Source organism: Phoenix dactylifera, chromosome 7 (assembly GCF_051530095.1).
Source record: "Phoenix dactylifera cultivar Ajwa chromosome 7, Ajwa_hap1_PhDact_Kaust_v1.1, whole genome shotgun sequence".
Lineage (NCBI taxonomy): Eukaryota > Viridiplantae > Streptophyta > Magnoliopsida > Arecales > Arecaceae > Phoenix > Phoenix dactylifera.
In genome coordinates this window covers 7,865,257-7,883,834 of record NC_143196.1, presented here as the reverse complement: position 1 = coordinate 7,883,834, position 18,578 = coordinate 7,865,257, and the positions used below count along the sequence as shown (strand labels likewise).

The 18,578-nt window shown below is 37.8% G+C and overlaps 1 pseudogene; it reads left to right on the top strand.

Annotated features, from left to right (window-relative positions):
• The first annotated feature begins 15,232 nt into the window (after nucleotides 1-15,232).
• LOC148702888 (beta-amylase 7 pseudogene) lies at nucleotides 15,233-17,553 on the top strand (annotated as a pseudogene).
• Nucleotides 17,554-18,578: the final 1,025 nt, after the last annotated feature.

Sequence of the window (18,578 nt, the reverse complement as noted above, 5' to 3'; positions counted from 1 at the left end):
AGGTGTTTTTTTTATAATGGGTCTTAATAAAACTCTATTTAATATATGACAAGAAGTATTAATGGCTTCTCCCCAAAAGTACTTAGGGAGGTTACTTTCACATAACATAGTTCTAGCCATTTCCTCTAGAGTTCTATTTTTCCTCTCCACAACTCCATTTTGTTGTGGTGTCCTAGGTGCAGAAAAATTATGAGTTATTCCCTTTTTACTACAAAACTCATTGAATAACTGATTTTCAAATTCGGTACCATGGTCACTTCTAATGGCTATTACTGAAGTATCTCTAGCATTGGTTACTTCCTTATGAAACTTTTTAAATACTGAGAAAGCTTGATCTTTATGTGCTAAGAACATAACCCAAGTGTACCTAGAATAATCATCTACAATAACTAGACCATATTTATTTCCACCTAGGCTTGTTGTTCTAGTTGGTCCGAATAGGTCCATGTGTAATAATTCTAGAGGTCTAGAGGTAAAGACACATTTTATGGATTTAAATGAGTTCCTAGATTGTTTGCCAAATTGACATGCTTCACATATTTTGTTCTTTTCAAATTTTAATTTTGGCAAACCTATCACGGAATCTCTTTTAACTAGTTTAGTTATTGTGTCCATGCTTGCATGACCTAACTTACGGTGCCATAACCAACTAGCATCATTATCTTTAGTTTCATTAACAACTAAACATTGGTTATGTTTTGCAAGATCTTCAAGGTCTACAACATATACATTTCCACGTCTAATTCCTTTAAAGACTAAACTATTGTCATTAGGGTTTGTTATAATGTATAGTGATGGTTTAAACATAACATCATACCCTTTATCACATAATTGACTAATGCTTAACAAGTTATGCTTAAGACCATCAACATATCTAACATTATCAATAAAAGTAGAAGGGGTGATTTGAACTTTACCAATACCAATGATGTGACCTTGGTTGTTGTCTCCAAAAGTCACAGCACCTCCCTTCTTAGCTTCAAGGGTGAAAAATTGATCCTTATCACCCGTCATGTGTCTTGAGCAGCCACTATCCAAATACCAGCAGTTTTTGTTGACCTTGGCTGCAAGACACTCCTACACAAGCAAATCATGTCATCTTAGGTACCCAAGTTTTCTTGGGTCCTTCATGGTTAGTCAAGTTGGTTCCTTTTGGAACCCATACCCTTTTAATTTTCCTTTTTGTTTTACCTTTCCTAAAATTACACACATTTGCTTTATGACCTATAGTTCCACAACAAAAGCAAGTTATTTTCTTAGTTGTACTTTCCCCAGCTTTAACAAAGAAGTTACTAAGAAGTTTTTGTTTATTTCTTGGTTGATATCCTAAACCCGCTTTATTAAATACTGCTCGTTGACTATTTAGTATCATATTCAATTTTTCTGAGCTATATGTAAATTTTTCAACTAAGGATTTGTATTTGTTAAGTTCTTTGGTTAGTGTTTGATTTTCTGCCTCTAGATCATTTAGTTCTTTTGTGAGATCCTTGTTTAAGATTTGTTTATGGTTTTTAAGTTCTGAGAGTTCCGTAGTTAGTTTTTCATTATCCTTAGTTAAGGTATTAGTCTTTTGAGTTAAAAGTTGGTTGCTTGTCTTAAGGTCTATATTTTCTTTGGTGATTAAATCCTTATCCTTAACTAATTAATCATACTTACGGATATAAGTTTGGTTAGTTACTTTTAATTCTCTGTTTTTAACATTTATAGCCTTATATTCAATCATTAGTTCATTAAAGGCATCATAAAGCTCATCAAAAGTAAAATCTAAAGGCGATTCGAGCGTTACCTCATTTCCATTGGCCATGAAGCAGAAATTGGCCTTTTCCTCTTGTTCCTCATCCGATGAAGAGGATGATGAGTCTGAGTCGGATAGTGTCGTGACAAGAGCCTTCTTTTTCTTGTACTTGCTCCCCTTCTTCAGTAAAGGGCACTCAGCTCTTATGTGACCCGGCTTCTTGCACTCGTAACAGCCAATCCCCTCATTTTCCCTTTCCTTACCTTTGTCCTTGCGGTAGGAATTTGAGGGGCCTCTCCTTTGATGATAGGACTTCTTGTGGTTGATGAATTTTCTGAATTTGCGCACAAGAAGTGCCTCACCATCATCATCCTCATGTTCTTCTTCTTCACTGCTGCTACTGCAAGATAAGTCCTTGTTAGATGAAGTAGATTTTAGAGCTATTACATTTTTCTTATGGGAGGACTCTTCCTCGTTGTGTTGTTTCATGGTTAGCTCGTGCGTCATTAGGGATCCAAGAAGCTCCTCAAGTGGTAATTTGTTCAGGTCCTTGGCTTCTTGGATTGCGGTCACTTTAGCTTCCCATGACCTTGGTAGACACCGAAGGATTTTCCTGACAAGCTCACTATTAGTATAGTTCTTGCCAAGGCTTTTTAGGCCATTGACAATGTCAGTAAACCTAGTAAACATGCATGTAATTGTTTCATTAGAATCCATTTTAAATAGTTCATATTTATGAACCAAAATATTTATTTTGGATTCTTTGACTTGATTCGTGCCCTCATGGGTCACTTCAAGTCTGTCCCAAATCTCTTTTACAGAATTGCAAGTAGAGACCCTATTAAATTCATTTCTATCTAAGGCACAATAAAGCACATTCATAGCTTTAGAGTTTAGTTGTGCCTTCCTCATGTCATGTTCATCCCAATCCTTTTCTAGTTTGGGTATCGTGACACCCTCTACATATATGGATGGGATGTATGGGCCATTTACTACAATGGTCCACATCTCATAGTCTTGGGCTTGGATGAATATTCTCATCCTAGCCTTCCAATATGAGTAGTCGGATCCATTAAAGAATGGGGGTCTTTGGGTGGACTGACCCTCAATGTGGGAAGATCCAAATGGGATTGTCATTTTGATCTTTTACTCTTGGGTGGAAGAGTTTAAGCTCTGATACCACTTGTTGCCCAGATAGACAACCCAAGAGGGGGGGGTGAATTGGGTTTTAAAATAATTTTAACTATTAAAACGTTTGTGGGTGACTAATTAATGCTTTTTACAAGATGATTAATTAGTTGCTGTGATGTGTATGAAATGAGAGTAATGGTAAGAGACAAGCAATCACAAACACAAAGCTTTTATAGTGGTTCGGAGCTAACCCTTGCTCCTACGTCCACTCCCCTAGTCTCTCTTGGGAATTCACTATAACCCCTTGGATTACAGCCGGTTGTTTTCCAAGCTCACAACCAAACTTGTTGTTTTACGAGCTCACAACGAACTCGGTCGGTTTTCCCAGGCTCACCGACTAGAACCAACTCCGATTGTTTTTCCGGGATCACAATCGAACCCTTACACGTTGGTTTTACACTCGGCTCACCAACCAACCTCAATACTCTTGATTCAATGCCCCGATTGAACCAAGCAAAGACAAAGGTGTAGATAAAAGAGACAAACAGAAAAATACAGCTTCTCAAAAGCAGATAAATGGCAATATGAACAATAACGAAGTTAAGAGCCCTCAAACGCTTTTAAGTTGGAGAAGAGGAAGGGCTTCTTGAACTTCGGGTCTCCTCTTGAATGTGTAGTCGACTTGAATGCAGGAGAAGGCTCTTTCAATGTTGGGAAGAAGTAGGTGGATGCAGTTAATGCTGCTCTTCCCTCTTTTTCGTTGAAGAACAAGTTGCAGAGATTGAAAGCTTGATTACTTGGAGTGGAATGGTTGTTCTTTTTCTTGCTACAGTCCTCTGTGGCTATTTAAACCAACCCCCACGGAAACTAGCCGTTAGAGAGCTTTTTCTGCCCGTTCTGCACACTCTGTACAGTCTGACAATGTGTCCGTTGGTGGGTTGGAGTCGACTCGTGCGATCAGGAGTCGACTCGTCTGTAGCGGGAGTCGACTCATACTTTTCCGGAGTCGACTCTGCAACTGTTCCAGATTTGAATTAAAGTTGCCTTCACGACTGGGAGTCGACTCGTCTTGACCCAGAGTCGACTCGCCAACTTCTGGAGCTGACTTGGCTTTCTCGGAGTCGGCTCATCCCATGAAGTCCGTGGACGTATTTTTGAATTTGGTCCACTCGAGTCGACTCGACTGTCCTGGGAGTCGACTTGGCTCTCAGTTTCCGAAACTTGGTCTTCTGCCCTTTTGATGTGAAGCTGCCTTGGAGTCGACTCTAGCTGTCTGGGAGTCGACTCGAATCTCAGAGGCAGTAACTTGGTCTTCTGTCTTCTTTGTGGTCGCGGAGTCTCGGAGTCGACTCGCGTAATGCGGGAGTCGACTCGAATCTCAGAGTCCAGAATCTGCTCTCTGACTTTTCTTTGTGTACTGCTGAGAGTCGACTCTTGCTGTCTTTGGAGTCGACCTGCCAACCATCGGAGTCGACTCGCGTTCCACTGGAGTCGACTCGAATCTCAGACCCGAAAACTGCTCTCTGACTTTTTCTTTGTATTCCTCTTGGAGTCGACTCTTACTACCCTGGAGTCGACTCGGTGAACCTCGGAGTCGACTCGCACACTTCGGGAGTCGACTCGTTGACAGATTCTGAGTTGAAGCTTTCAGTTCGTCTGTCTGTTCTCAGTCGAGTCGACTCGTACTGATCCGGAGTCGACTCGAGCTCGTGCCAGTGAACTTGATACGCTTGGAGTCGACTCGTGATACTCTGGAGTCGACTCGAGTCTCAGACTTTGGTTCAAGCTGACTTCTTAACTTATCCAAAAATTATGAACCAAGTCTTGAGACACTTAGACAAGATTTTCACTGAAACACTTAATTGAATTCATTAGTAAACAAGAAATATACTCAAATGCTTTGAGCTCATCAAAATCAAATAGGGTTTTAATCAATCACTCCACAGAAAGGATGGACAAGAAATTCCTCAGATGAGACTAAGCTAGTAGGCAAAGAAATCAATACAATCTTGCACGTGCTATTGGTCGATCTTTCTATGAGCAATCAGATATAAAGATCTCTAGGGACCAGGAAGTCCCTCTAGAGAACCTCTATAGCTTTGGTCTCGTCTATGGATATGTTGGTCTATGGGAACACTAGCTAAGCAAGTTTTGGAGAAGGAAGAAAGGGAAAATAGAAATTTATGCTTTTGCAGGCTTGACCATCATTTAAAGTAATATGCAAAAGTGACAAAAGGGCCCTCCAAGCATGCATATTGCTAACTGATAAGAGTAACCTAGTGGATATCGAATAAATATAGTAGAATCTCTAGATAATAAGTATAAAGCAATATCTAGAGGATCTACAGAGAATCTTTACGCCTCTAGCTTCTCAAAGTGATCTCCCTGAGACCCTAGTAAAGATAGGTTAGTACAAGAGAAGCTAGCATTATTGGTCAATCTTCAACCAAGGTTGCAGCCAATATAAGATGTGCATTCACAACCTTGACTGATTAAGAGCATAAAAGATACTTCCAGACCCAAACCATAAAAAGGTAGCATATCTTGATGAGAAAATGGCTTGGTATTCTGGTAAAAGATTTGTATATAAGTATTATAACTAGCCTTTTACTCAAGTCCAAGCCAAATTTGTTGGGAACGTCAATTGGAGTATTTGCATTAAATACTTCACCGGTGGATCTAAGGTAGAGAAGAATCCCTAGGTCTAGCAAACTAGCGCTGGTCATTCCATGATTCAGATAAAAAGTATTGGTTGAGGGTAACCAAAAACACAGAACAACAAGAATCAAAATCAATTAGCTATGGGGGAAAATTTGCAAAAGACCAATATATCCTAGATAACATTCTTTTTCCGAATAGATAACTTTTGTTGGGAAACATGATCAAACTAATATTTCCAAAGGTTGCACAAGATGGGCCATGGCTAATAGTGATTGGAGTTCTTCTAAATCAAAGTTTTAAAATTTGGCCTCTCATAGAGAAAAGTTTTCTTGGGATGATAAAGAAAGATGGAGGAAAGAGATTCGGGCACACTAGACTTAAAGACAAGAACAAGCATATAGAGATCGAGAGCTCTCTAGTCAATACTTGGGGATCCACATATCATAAAACCCCGGAATGCTCGAGCTGCTTTTGCCCTTCGCGAGTGAGAGCATGAAGCGAAACAAATCCTAACTCATCTTACCATAGATAGGAGCAAGACTATAAGAATTTGGCGAAGACAAGGAGACTTTGGAAGATAGAAGTTGCTGAGGACAATAAAGGTGGAAAATGATATTTTGAGGCTTTATAAAGATCTTTGCACCGTACTAAACCATACCCTAGAAGGATTCTAACTGATTACAATATCGTAGGAAGTAACCTAATCAAATGGTGAGGTGCCTCATGATGATATGTGGCCAATCCTTAAAAAAGAGAAAATGTATTAGCAAGTATCATAAATAGAGAGAAAACCTCTAGGGGAGCTAGAATCTCAAAAGATGTATTTATTTCAAACACTTGGTTGCTAATACCCAATGAAATGTGGACATGGTGTTTAGTACATCTCATCACCCTCATGATCGATGATTGATAGGTTGAAGATAAATCATGACACCGAAGATAAATGTACGCATGGTAGCACTAAGATAAGGTAAAACAAATAGGATTCTCAAATCAAGGGGGTCTTGGACCAAGTACTTGGCCCAAGTACTTAGAGGACAAAGCTCTGACATTACAGAGTTTTGCTTGAGGAATGGACTAAGTAGTAGGAGAGTGGCTTAATGCGTGCATATCGTATAGACCGAGTGAGAAGACCATTAGCTTGGATAGGTTGAATAGCTATCAAAGATAGGCAAAGGGAGAGAACACTAGTTGAGTTGAGTTTGAGGCTGATCAAGTACGGTGACCTACGGGTCTTTTACCATCAACCTAAAAAAAAAGGGTCATAATATAGTACAAGACCCAATAGTTATCAGATATAGTATAGGACCTGATGGTAATGGAAAGTGGCATGGGAAGAGTAGTTGCCCTAGTAAGCAAAATCATTAAGAAAAGTGGAGACCAAATGTGGGCAAGTGTCAACACTAGAAGTGGGTGTTTACCAAACTGTTTATCATTCTAGGTATAAATATGGAGATGTAACTCTAAAGAAAGACCCCTTTGGCCAATCAGACACTTAGTGTTATCTTTTATCTTTCTATTTTACTTTGCTCTCGTATTTACCTTTAGTTTATCTGATATAGTTATCTTTTTTTAATTTTATCTATAGTTCTTAAAGTAGAATCATAGCCCTAGCTACAACTTATCTTCTCCTCTTTTGAGCATACAATATTATGGTAGTCAAGTCCTTGAAGATTAAGATATCAAGACGTGTGCTACCAACCCTTCACCTTCTCTTATTTTCGATTCTTAACACCCATAGCACATCCACACACTTGCACAAACTTGCCAGGTATGCCATGTTGTTCTTTCTCTAAATAGAGAATCTAACGGCGAACAACTCTATAAAAAGATCTTATTCTACTACTCTAGAATAAGCCTTCTTCTCTCTTATTTTCTCTTTTCTTGGAGAAGAAGCTCCCTCAAGCCACACTCTTCCTCTCTTTATTTTTCTTCATACCAAGGCTTGTCCCATGTGCCACAACCACAATCCTAGGGCATCTCCTCTATGATTGTATAGACGAGAGAGGTGCCATGGTTTCCTTGGGCACCTCTACTTGGGCACTTAGATTTTTGGTCCCCTATCACTCCAATGTAATTGAATGTCAATGAGTACTAATACATTGTTAGACCTTTCATCATACGATATTATGGTCGTACCCAAGGTATGCTGAACTGGTACCGATAAGCGTATCGATTCGAGACCGGTTCGTACAGGCTTGCCACAGAAATGCCACTCTGTGGCATTTATGACTCGCGCGAGCACGCTGCACGGATGAACTAGCCCACGCGGGCAAGGGAACCGTGCACGGGGCGGTTCCCAGTGCGGGGAAACGCGCCGCGCGCGATGGAACAGCGTGCAAAAACACGCGAAGGGGGGACTGCGCGCGGCCCCGCGCCCGCGCAGGGCGCTCTGCCTCGAGGGAGAGCGTGGCCCTTTTGGGCCATGCGCTCTAACACCACAGCGCGCGCTGTGGTTTAAAATCCACAACGCACATGCTATAGTTAAAAAAAAACGGTGCCGGTGCGAACCAGCCAGTTCGCACTGGTACGGGCTGGTACGAGACTGGTACCAGTCCAAAAATAGTTGAAATCGGTATCTATGCTGTCCGGATAGCGGTTCCAGGCCGGATCGGGCCAAACCGGTCAGTTCGTACCGATCGGTTCGGCAGATCATGGTCATACCTATGGTCATGTTAGACATTTTTTTAATAAAATCTATTCACATGAAATCTTTCAAAAGTAATTAATTATTAACTATAATGATTTTGTCGCAATAATAGCAGCAGTACAATATTGTTATTCCCAGGGAGAGAAGGTAGATTAGACCATCTTTATGATATGTAGACATGGTTGCTTATGATCTTTCAATAGCTAAGAGTATTGAGGATAAGAAACATTCCTCATATCAGGATGCAGAGAATCCTGCTGATATGTTGACTGAGCCACTTTCAATTGACAAGCTCAAGCATTTCTTAGACTTAATTGGTGTTTGCAGAGATTTATGCCCTTAGAGATAGGTGTGGAATAGACGGTAAAAAATGTTTTAATATATTTAACTTGGTAAACTTCAAGCCAAGGCTAGTATTTATAGAGTATGTTTTGAGTTTACAAGTTTTAGAAAGTCGAGTCCGTACCAGTTCTAGAAGGTCAACTTAGAATACTAGTAAGTCCACATCGACTTAGAGCACCAGTTATATAATGACCTAACTTGATTATTATAGGAATACCAGTTCAAGTCTAAATCAATTTATTTTATTATATATATATATATATATATATATATATATATATATCTTGTAACCCAAGGTAAAAGAGTAATTAAGTATCCTAGAGATCGGGTGTATTTGTGAGGTAATCTATGTACTCTATAATCTCCATAAAATTTTATAGTGAAGTTTTTGCTTTGTCTCTGCCTATGGACGTTAGTCAATAGGCCGAACTACATAAATATTGTATGCTCTTATTCTTTTTTTTTTTTCTTCTTATTTCATTATTCTCCATGCCTATCGCAACATGATGTATTACTAAAAGACAGAGCACTATAATGGTTTGCCAGTTTCTATAACAAGAGAAATTCTGTGCATATAGGCAGTGGTTGAATCAAGCTGTAATTGGTCAAAAATAGAAAATGACATTCCTAAAGAAAGATAAAGATGGAAAGGAAGGCCAAACTAGTTTTGAAATAAACTCTCCTGTTGAACTAGTGCACATAGTGAAGGATGTCAATACATACAAGGGAGGTTTTCGGCTATATACCCAAAGCTAGTGCATTTGGTCCAAAAATGTTGGCAGTACAAGAAATCTCTTTTCCTCTATATGAGAATGATTATCACGAAAATAAAGCAATAACAAATGCCTCAAATCAACAAAATAACAAGAGGCCAATAATTTTTACATGAAAAAGCACAATGGGGGACATGGCCCAAGTCTACATCAAACTTTCACTATCGCCGATGATAAGATTACAATGGTTTTCTTCTTCTTGGCCAAGCCAAGGATCATCATATTAAGAGACCCCCTCTCCTAGACCATAACCTTCTCAAGATCAAATTAAAGGCTATCAACATCAAGAGACAATCACTTGTGGCCTACCAAATAAATCTCCTCATCAAGTAATAGTGGATAACAACATTTAATAGATAGGAACATACACATCCAGGTGAAGCACTCAAAACCCTTCCAAGATCTTAGATTTGGTGATGCCAAGAATTATGGACATGGGCTTGTGGATAGATCATCACAAATTCACTGCACATCTTATTCTTCTCATCTTCCACTTCAAACAAAGCTCTTCCTAACCTATGGGGCTGCTAGGGCTTCATCAACAAGGTCACTTGCAGTTAGAAGTCTCTTTAGAAATAATTCCTGATCTCCTGCAGATCTTGTGAAAACAGCCAAGTCCAATATTTCTTTTTGCAGATGCTATGTCATCGGATTAATATGTAGGTGCCACATGTGACTAGGAAACTGTAATTTTAATGGCATTATGATGCATGTAAGTTGGAATTATGAAAGACAATATGCAACGGGACATATAATTATTCGTTGTCATGTTTATCTATCATTGCTTGTGGCAGTTGGTAGTAAAATTAAAACTTGGCACACTTATAAAACAACATTAATGAAACAGTATCATATATTCAATTGTCTGTAATGGCTTCTTTGACAGACGGTAATAGAGGCCTCCAAAAAAGCTAAGGCCCACTGGAAGCAAGTTGTTTCACGTTTTTTTTAAAAAAGATAACTTGTTTGTATTTTCATGAGGTTTATATGCAAGATATCAACTATTGGTTTCTAGAGAATGAATACAAAAAAAGCATGGATAGAGAGGCCATGAGTTAATATCTAAGGCCTTGCAGTGGAGCTTCCTTATTTGTCTCCACCAATGGATGTATCCATTAATCCAAATCATGGAAATCTTTTTGTTTTGCTTGAGTGTAATATGTTTCTCACTTTTGCTCTTTGCAAGAAGAACTCTAAATAAAGGTATTTGTGGTAATGAGAGATCACTCCATGACAAGTGCCTTCTTCACCACCCCACCATCCAAATGGTTACTAAATCCCAATGATAATTTAGCCATAACTAACGTATCACTAAGCAGTATTTTTATCCAATATAAGTAGCACTAGGCCAATAAAAGCAACATCTTGGGCCAAAGGTCATCTAAAACAACATACGGTCCAATTCTAGGTGAAAAGCATCACTCCTAAGCCCCTAATCCTAGAAATTGTGTTGAGAGGTGCATTCTTCATGGAATAATATAGTTGTAGAGATTTCCTGCAAATAAGATGTTATCTTCCTAAATCACTGGCAAAGGTTAGAGAACCTCTTGGCTATCAAATGGTGCAAAGCAAGGGTGGAGGGAGCACATGAGACGCCAAAAACTGCATGAAGATTTTAAATTTGATGTATGATTTATTCTGTTGGACTCTTGACAAAATCTCCATTGCATGCTTTCTTTTTTAATTTTTTGTTTTAAGAACTAGAATAAGAGAAGCCCTGTTGATATCAGGTGAGGAAGGATGCTAACCCTAGACTGGTATCAATATCTAGTGACTTTAGCAACCGAGTCAGTAGTACCACTGATGTCTTAGTCAAGAATTAGAATGACTTGAAAGACTTCGTAGTAGTGGTTAAGAGAATCAATTGAATATATCAAAGAGAAAAAGTAAAGGGGGATATCATGTTCACCATTTATCATATTTGCTTGTCACTTTATTTTTTCTTCTTACTTTCTCACTTTATGTGGCTGTCCGATCATAAATCCTTTTTGGCCTTATTTTTTCTTTGATTAAGTTGTATATCTAGGTGGATTAGATAAGGTCTGAATGTTTTTTTGTGACCCAAACCCACCCAACCCAACCCACCTCATTTTAGTTCCAAAGGTCGAGTAACTATTGCGGGTGAGCCCATGTCCGACTAAGTAAACCACTATGGCCTTCTTTTAGAACTATGGTTCATTCATATTGCATCTAGCTCTTTATCTTGTGATCTCTATTCTCTTAAATCTTGCTTTCGCATACACACCCTATTGTGAAATTTATTATTTTATGTTGCCCCAGCCCAAGAGAAGGGTGAATTGGGTTTTTAAAAAATCTTTAACTAGAATGCAGTGGATAAACTATAATTTCAATATGAAAGATATAATGTGCTTTAAGAAATGAATAAATAATGGCAAAGATTAAAGTGCAATAGTGTCAAGAAAAAAATATAAATAAATACAAAGAATTTATAGTAGTTCGGTGTAACCCACATGTATATCCACTCTCCAAGACTCTTGAAAATTTCATTATAACCACCCAAATTGCAGTATGGTTGTTTTATGAGCTCACAACCCAACTTGCTAATTTTCCAGATCACAACGAATCCAGTCGGTTTTTTGAGAATCACCAACCATAACCTTAATCCGTTTGTTTTTCGGGTTCACAAACAATCCGGTCGATTTTCACAGGCTCACCAACCAAATCCTTACACGATTGTTTTTCGAATTCACAAACAACCCAGTCGGTTTTCACAGGCTCACCAACCAAAACCTTTAATCTTATTGAATCTCCTGATTCAACAGCTTCCAATTAAGATTTGGAAGAACCTTAATCAGTTTTAGAGCAGATAAAACTGTTACAGCAGAATTTAAGGGAATATGTAATAAAAACTGTAACTATTTAAACAAGGCTTCAAGGTAAACGAAATAATAAATATAGATCAGAAGCTTTGAAGATGGTTGTTGGCTGCAGTCGAAGATCTTGATAACACAGCAGCAATTTCTCTGTTGAATATTTCAATTGATTTTCTCACATATGGTTTTTCCTGCAAGGCTCTTTTGTGAGAATTTTCTCTTTTGAAGCTTGGATTTTGGGTGATATGATTTTCTCCCTTGATCATCTCCCTCGTCATGTTTTTTCCTTGGCGTTCCTTTAAAATTTATAGACTGTAAGCATAGGAGTCGGCTCTTTTCTTTAATCCATACAAAGTTTCTATGCTTGCCTCAAGGGTCGACTCGTCAATGTCGGGAGTCGACTCATGTAGATATTGGGTCAGCTCTTCAAACATAAGAGTCGCCTCATTTCTTTAGTGCACATAAGTTTCTTGCGCTCTCCCAAGGGTCGACTCATTAATGTCGAGGGTCGGCTCATGTACAAACTGAGTCGCTTCCTTAAACACAAGAGTCGGCTTATATAGTTGGTCTCAGGTGGTGATTCTTCTCTATTTTTTTTAAACTATATAGGGGTCGACTCAATTTTTGTATGGGTCGGCTCATTAAATTTTTTACAGATTTTTCAGAGATCTTTGGTTTTATTCTTCTTGATTCTTGGAGATTGTAAGTGCAACTTTTGTCTAGAGGTCTATCTCTTCATCTTTAAGCCAACATCATTAGAGTACATATTTAACTCAATTGTTTTTATGATCTTCAAAATCCATGCTTTAGGATTAACATTTTAATTCTCTACGATGAGCTCCATTATTTCCTCGATCCCATAATCCAGTACCTTTTACTAGGCCCATTGGAGTCTCCACTATGACCAAACCTGCCTTAATATATCCAATTCTAGATTAAGCTTTATTTGTTTCTGACTTCATCATGCATTAGGTTGCCTAAAAGTTAGGTTTCTTTTAAAGAAAATAATGTACTATGCAGCAAACGATACATAGAATGCCTAGAGATAAATTTAAATTGTTTTAGGGCTTTTTAGGTTACTGATGAATATTGAGAAAAGCTCGTTAATTTTCATGGGAACCAACTAATCTACAGTTATTGATTGGCTTGAACCACAAATTGTCACCTATAGCCCTCAATCAGTCCCTAACCTCTCAATAGATAACCGCCTTAAATAAACTACAAATGGTTACTAAGATGGATGGAAGAGGAAATTATTGTCCACTTGAAGTATCTTGGTTCTTGTTAAATTGGTGTCAATTGGGCTACCGTGTCATTTTTCCTCTAAGACTTGATCACACTTTGAAGAAGGTATATGAGAGCCATAACACATTTCGGATTTAAGGTACTCATCAACTAAATATTCCTATTGATTATTTGCATTGGTATGTATATATATTTATATGTAAGAGTCTACGTTTGATGGGAAGGGATTGATTATCCCAAACATTTGGTTGTTTTGATGGACAATAACTATTTAAAAGTAGATTAAAGATGCAATTAATAATCTAAACGTAGAGCTTTATTTTTTTAAAAAAAAAGGTTTGCAAGTTGGCTGATGTGCAAACCTTAAATCTAATTATCACCTTACAATTTGGCCCTAAAATTGATAACCATCACATCAATATTGTAGTAGGTAGAATTGTGAAGAAAGCTTCAAATTCTGGAAATTAAACATTTGAATATCTACTCACTATGACACAGCTAAACATAACATTTTAGAATCAATGCTAACAAAAAAAGATAAATCCTGGTCGATTACTATCTAGATCTTGTTCTAGCTCATGTCTATATATTAATAATATTTTGTTATAATAATCCACTAACATTACCTAATAAAAACCTCATCGTTTGAACAATTTTAGAATTGCATTTGTTATAAATAACTACGAATAACAACATAATTTGGTCTAAAAAGAGAATAATTTTTGAAGTACATCGACCAAACTACTATAATATTTCTAGGGCATGCATATTGCAATGCTCTTAAACCAAAAAGCATTGTGGAATAGCAAGATTGATTAAACTACAATCTATCTTGCATGATATATCATAAAATAAGCATTAATTTTGGTTCATCTGGTTTGGATATCCTCAAATGGTTGAACTAGAATAAGTTGTTGCATATGATTGGTATATGAGAAATTATCTAATTTCTATTTTAGATATTTTGATTTAATAATACGACCAATAGCTCTTCAAAAAGAGGTTCCAAGTTCAATCTCTAGTGATGGCAAATAACCACTTCATTGCTCAATATATTCAGAAATTTATATAGTATTAATTATGACCTAGATATTTGTAATTAATAGCACCCTTTACTTCCTCTTTAAATGGAATTTTGCTTCTTATACAAAGAAAAGAAAAAGGAACTTCACTTACACTATCTCCCTCTTCTCAGGTAGAGAAATTTCAATCCTAACCCCACTCCCTCTTAAAAGATATACTTTCATCAATAATACTTCAAAAACCTTTGTAAACATATTCATACTTATCATCATTATTCATTTAGAAAAAATTATATAATTCTTGTTTTTCTATCAACAAAAACTGCAATAAACATAATTCGATCTTACTGAAAACTACTTCATCGATCTCAATCAATTCCATAATTATTTACTGAGGCCCTATTTGGATGATAGTTATGTGATGGATAAGAGTGGGTTAGTGGTTTAACGATCAAAGAAAAGCCTGATTTTCACTTAATCGGTCAATGTCTAAAAAAGCAATCGAACATGCTTCACTTATTTCATGCATGGGTAGGTCACATAGTAAAGTGAACCATTAGAACTCTCTCTTCTCTCCCTTTATTTTTTTTCACTATTTTTCACAACTTATCCCATTAACTCTTAGACTCTCAACCAAACAACGAGCAATACTTATCCATGGTTATCTAATTGGGGAGTGGTCACCAATGATTTAATCTAGTTATCCCCCAATTAACAATTCGATGTTCAAAAGCAAGCGTTGTCTAGTTTGAACTTGTTTAGCCTCCCTTGGCCTATTAATTACCTCCTAAGAGTAGTTCTAATATTTGTTGAACCAATCTTTAAGGACCAAAGGGCTTCTTTTTACCAAACATATCTGGAATGTTTCAAGTTGTTAGCTAGGTGGCCAATAACCTGGTTAATAGCTAGGTAATATACGCCCTCCCTAGACTCACATATAGAACGGATGCATGTGTAATAGCCCACTCTTCTGGGCTAATGGGCCAGCCTGAAGAGGCCAGGCCCATTGTCCCGTAATCATGGTCGACCACGACCGACCATGATTACGGGAGCTGAGGCGATCACCGGCCAGATAAGGCCGGGCTCTCATCCACATAAGGCTCCTTCCTCCTCCTAGCTCCATCGATGAAGACCCAAGATCTTGCCGCCAATCCCAAGCTCTTCCTTCGAGTTCTACTTCGGTTTCCGCCGGAAAGGGGAGGCCGGTACTTCGAGCAACCAGGGAGAGGCTGATGCAGGGGGTGGTGTTGAGGTGTCCGTGGCCAAACGAGGAGAAGGAGCAGACGAAGATGAGGGAGCGGCACCGGCGAGCGATCACGGCGAGGATCCTGTCAGGGCTCCGGCGGCACGGGAACTACAACCTTCGGGGGCGGGCAGACATCAACGAGGTCATCGTCGCCCTCGCCTGCAGGGAGGCCGGTTGGCCGGTGCTCCCCGACGGCACCACCTTCCCCTCCCGCACCTCCGTCTCCTCCTCTCCCCAGGCCCCACTGGCGATGTTGTCCGTCGCGCCAGCTCTGATCCAGCCGCTTCGGGGGGTCTCCCCCCGGGGGGGCTCGGCTCCGTGGAGTACCGCCCCCTAAAGGGCGTCTTCACGCCCACCGCCGCTCCCTACGTCGGCTGGTGCCGGACGTCAGTCACGGTGGGAGGCCACAGGGAAAGCATGGCCAGCTGCACCGATGGAGTCGACGACAAGCAGGTAACTGATATACCTTCAATTCATAGAATGCCGGAGCAAGATTTTGCAGGCACCCCTATGTTCCAGTTTATGTGATGCTCCCTCTTGGTGTCGTCAACATGGAGTGTGAGATGGCTGACCCGGAGAGTCTAATAAGCAGCTGACAATAATAAACCTGTCAATGCTGATGGTGTCATGGTTGACTGCCGGTGAGGAATAGTGGAAGCGCATGCACCACAAGAATGCAGGGCTCGTTTGGTTCGCGAGAAAAGAAGAAGAAAAAGTATGGTCAACGGAAAAATAATGAGATACCTCTTGTTTGGTTGGAGTTTTCAAAGAAGAGAGACGGAAAAGTTATATTCCCATTGAAATATTATTCCCACATTTCATGGGAAACTCTTTCCCATGTTTTATGGGAAAGTTACTTTCCCATGAGGCGGGAATCATTCTATTTTTACTTTTTCTCAAAAAAATCCTTCAGCATTAAAGAAGTATTAAAGAGGTATTAAAAACCTAATTTTTATTAAGGGCATAATAGAAATTATACATAACTTTTCCTGGAAAGTGGATGGCCAACCAAACATAAGCACTTTCGAAATTTGTCACTTTTCCATTGTCAATCAAACATGCCAAAAGTATCTTCCTAGGTATCCTCTTTCTGGAAATTTGTTTCCAAGAAATCATATTCTAGGAGGAAAAATACTTCCCGCGAACCAAACGAGCCCACAGTGGCATGGTTATGAGAAGCTTTTTCAGATTATACGAGAACGTTAACTGAAGCTTAAACTGCATGTGGCCATGTCATTTCATGAACGTGGTGGCAATATTGGTGATGATATAGGTATTCCTTTGCGGCGTTGGGTAGTTGAATATTAGTTTATAATTTTTACTTTAATAATACATTTGGTATTATAGAGGTATGATTTGCAAGACAGAAATGGTTGAACATGATTCTTGACATTGCAGTTTCTAAGCAAAGTATGGATTGATAGTATTGTAGCTATGTTAGATTGTGATAGAGGTAAAAATCTCTATAGGTTACCATTATACATATATATATAAGTTATTGATTTATACTGTAGCATTTGCATCGTGAGTTTTACATCGATAAATTTAGTTTAGCATGTGACGGTATGATTTATATAAATTTCAGTATAAATATACTTGTATGGATATTATATGTATAAGTTATTGAAAACATAATTATGTGAATAATGATAATTTGAATTTGAGAGAAGTACACTGTGTAAGTGAAAATTGTTTTGACAAAAGTAACATGTAATCAGATAGATAAGATATGGTTTGAACTAACCTTGTCATATGATAGCCCCCATGGGCTTACGCATGGAATAGCATCCACAAGCTTATACATGAGATAGCGTCCACAGGCTTATGCATCGGATTTTGTTGTTTTGAACTAGGTCATGATCTTGGTTAGTCCAAAGCTAGAAAAATATTACTATGAAATCTAGAAATCAAGTTAATGATAAATGGATGACATGATATAAAAAACTATTGTTGAACAAATGGTTAAATTTGATTTTATACATACATATATATGCATACATACATATATATGCATACATACATACATACATACATACATATATATATATATATAGATATATATATATACATACATATATATATATATGCATACATACATACATACATACATACATATATATATATATATAGATATATATATATACATACATATATATATATATACATACATACATACATATATATATATACATACATATATATATATATATATATATATATATATATATATATATATATATATACATACATACATACATATATATATATATACATACATACATACATATATATATATACATACATACATACATACATACATACATATATATATATATATATATATATATATATATATGCTTCTTTGGTAAGGTGATAATGAGGGCTTATATGCATGTTATTTGTATGAACTTTCCGCGTATTGATATGATACTTATTTTACCTAATATTATTCATTTGATTATTTTTCTATTACTTATGGTGTAGCAGTTCGGAATTTTTATTGGGCTGAAAAAAATCATACCCTTCCTTGCAATTTTTTCAGAGTTGCTCGTTGCATAGTACTTGGTTGTAGTTGAGATCTCAGGTAGAAGGAATGAAAAGATAGAGCATCCTTGCTTCTGGTTGGATGAATGAATTTAATTATGTACAAGTTTATTATTTGTTATAAAATGAGATCATCTTTGTTCCTAAATAATGAAGTTGTAATAAGTTTTTCAAGCCCAACATATTCTCTAAGACCTTATCCTAGGAAATGTGCGGCTGTGTCACGTGGCCGACTTGAATGGTGGGTTTCGGGCGTGATAGCATGGCAGATGTCTCTATCCCATAGTGGATATGGAAGGAATAGCTTATGATCAAAAAATCAAAAGTGGGGTGGAATATCTAGTTGTTAATTCATGCAAAAGATGGGTGCCATGAAGCAGGCACATGAACGGTCA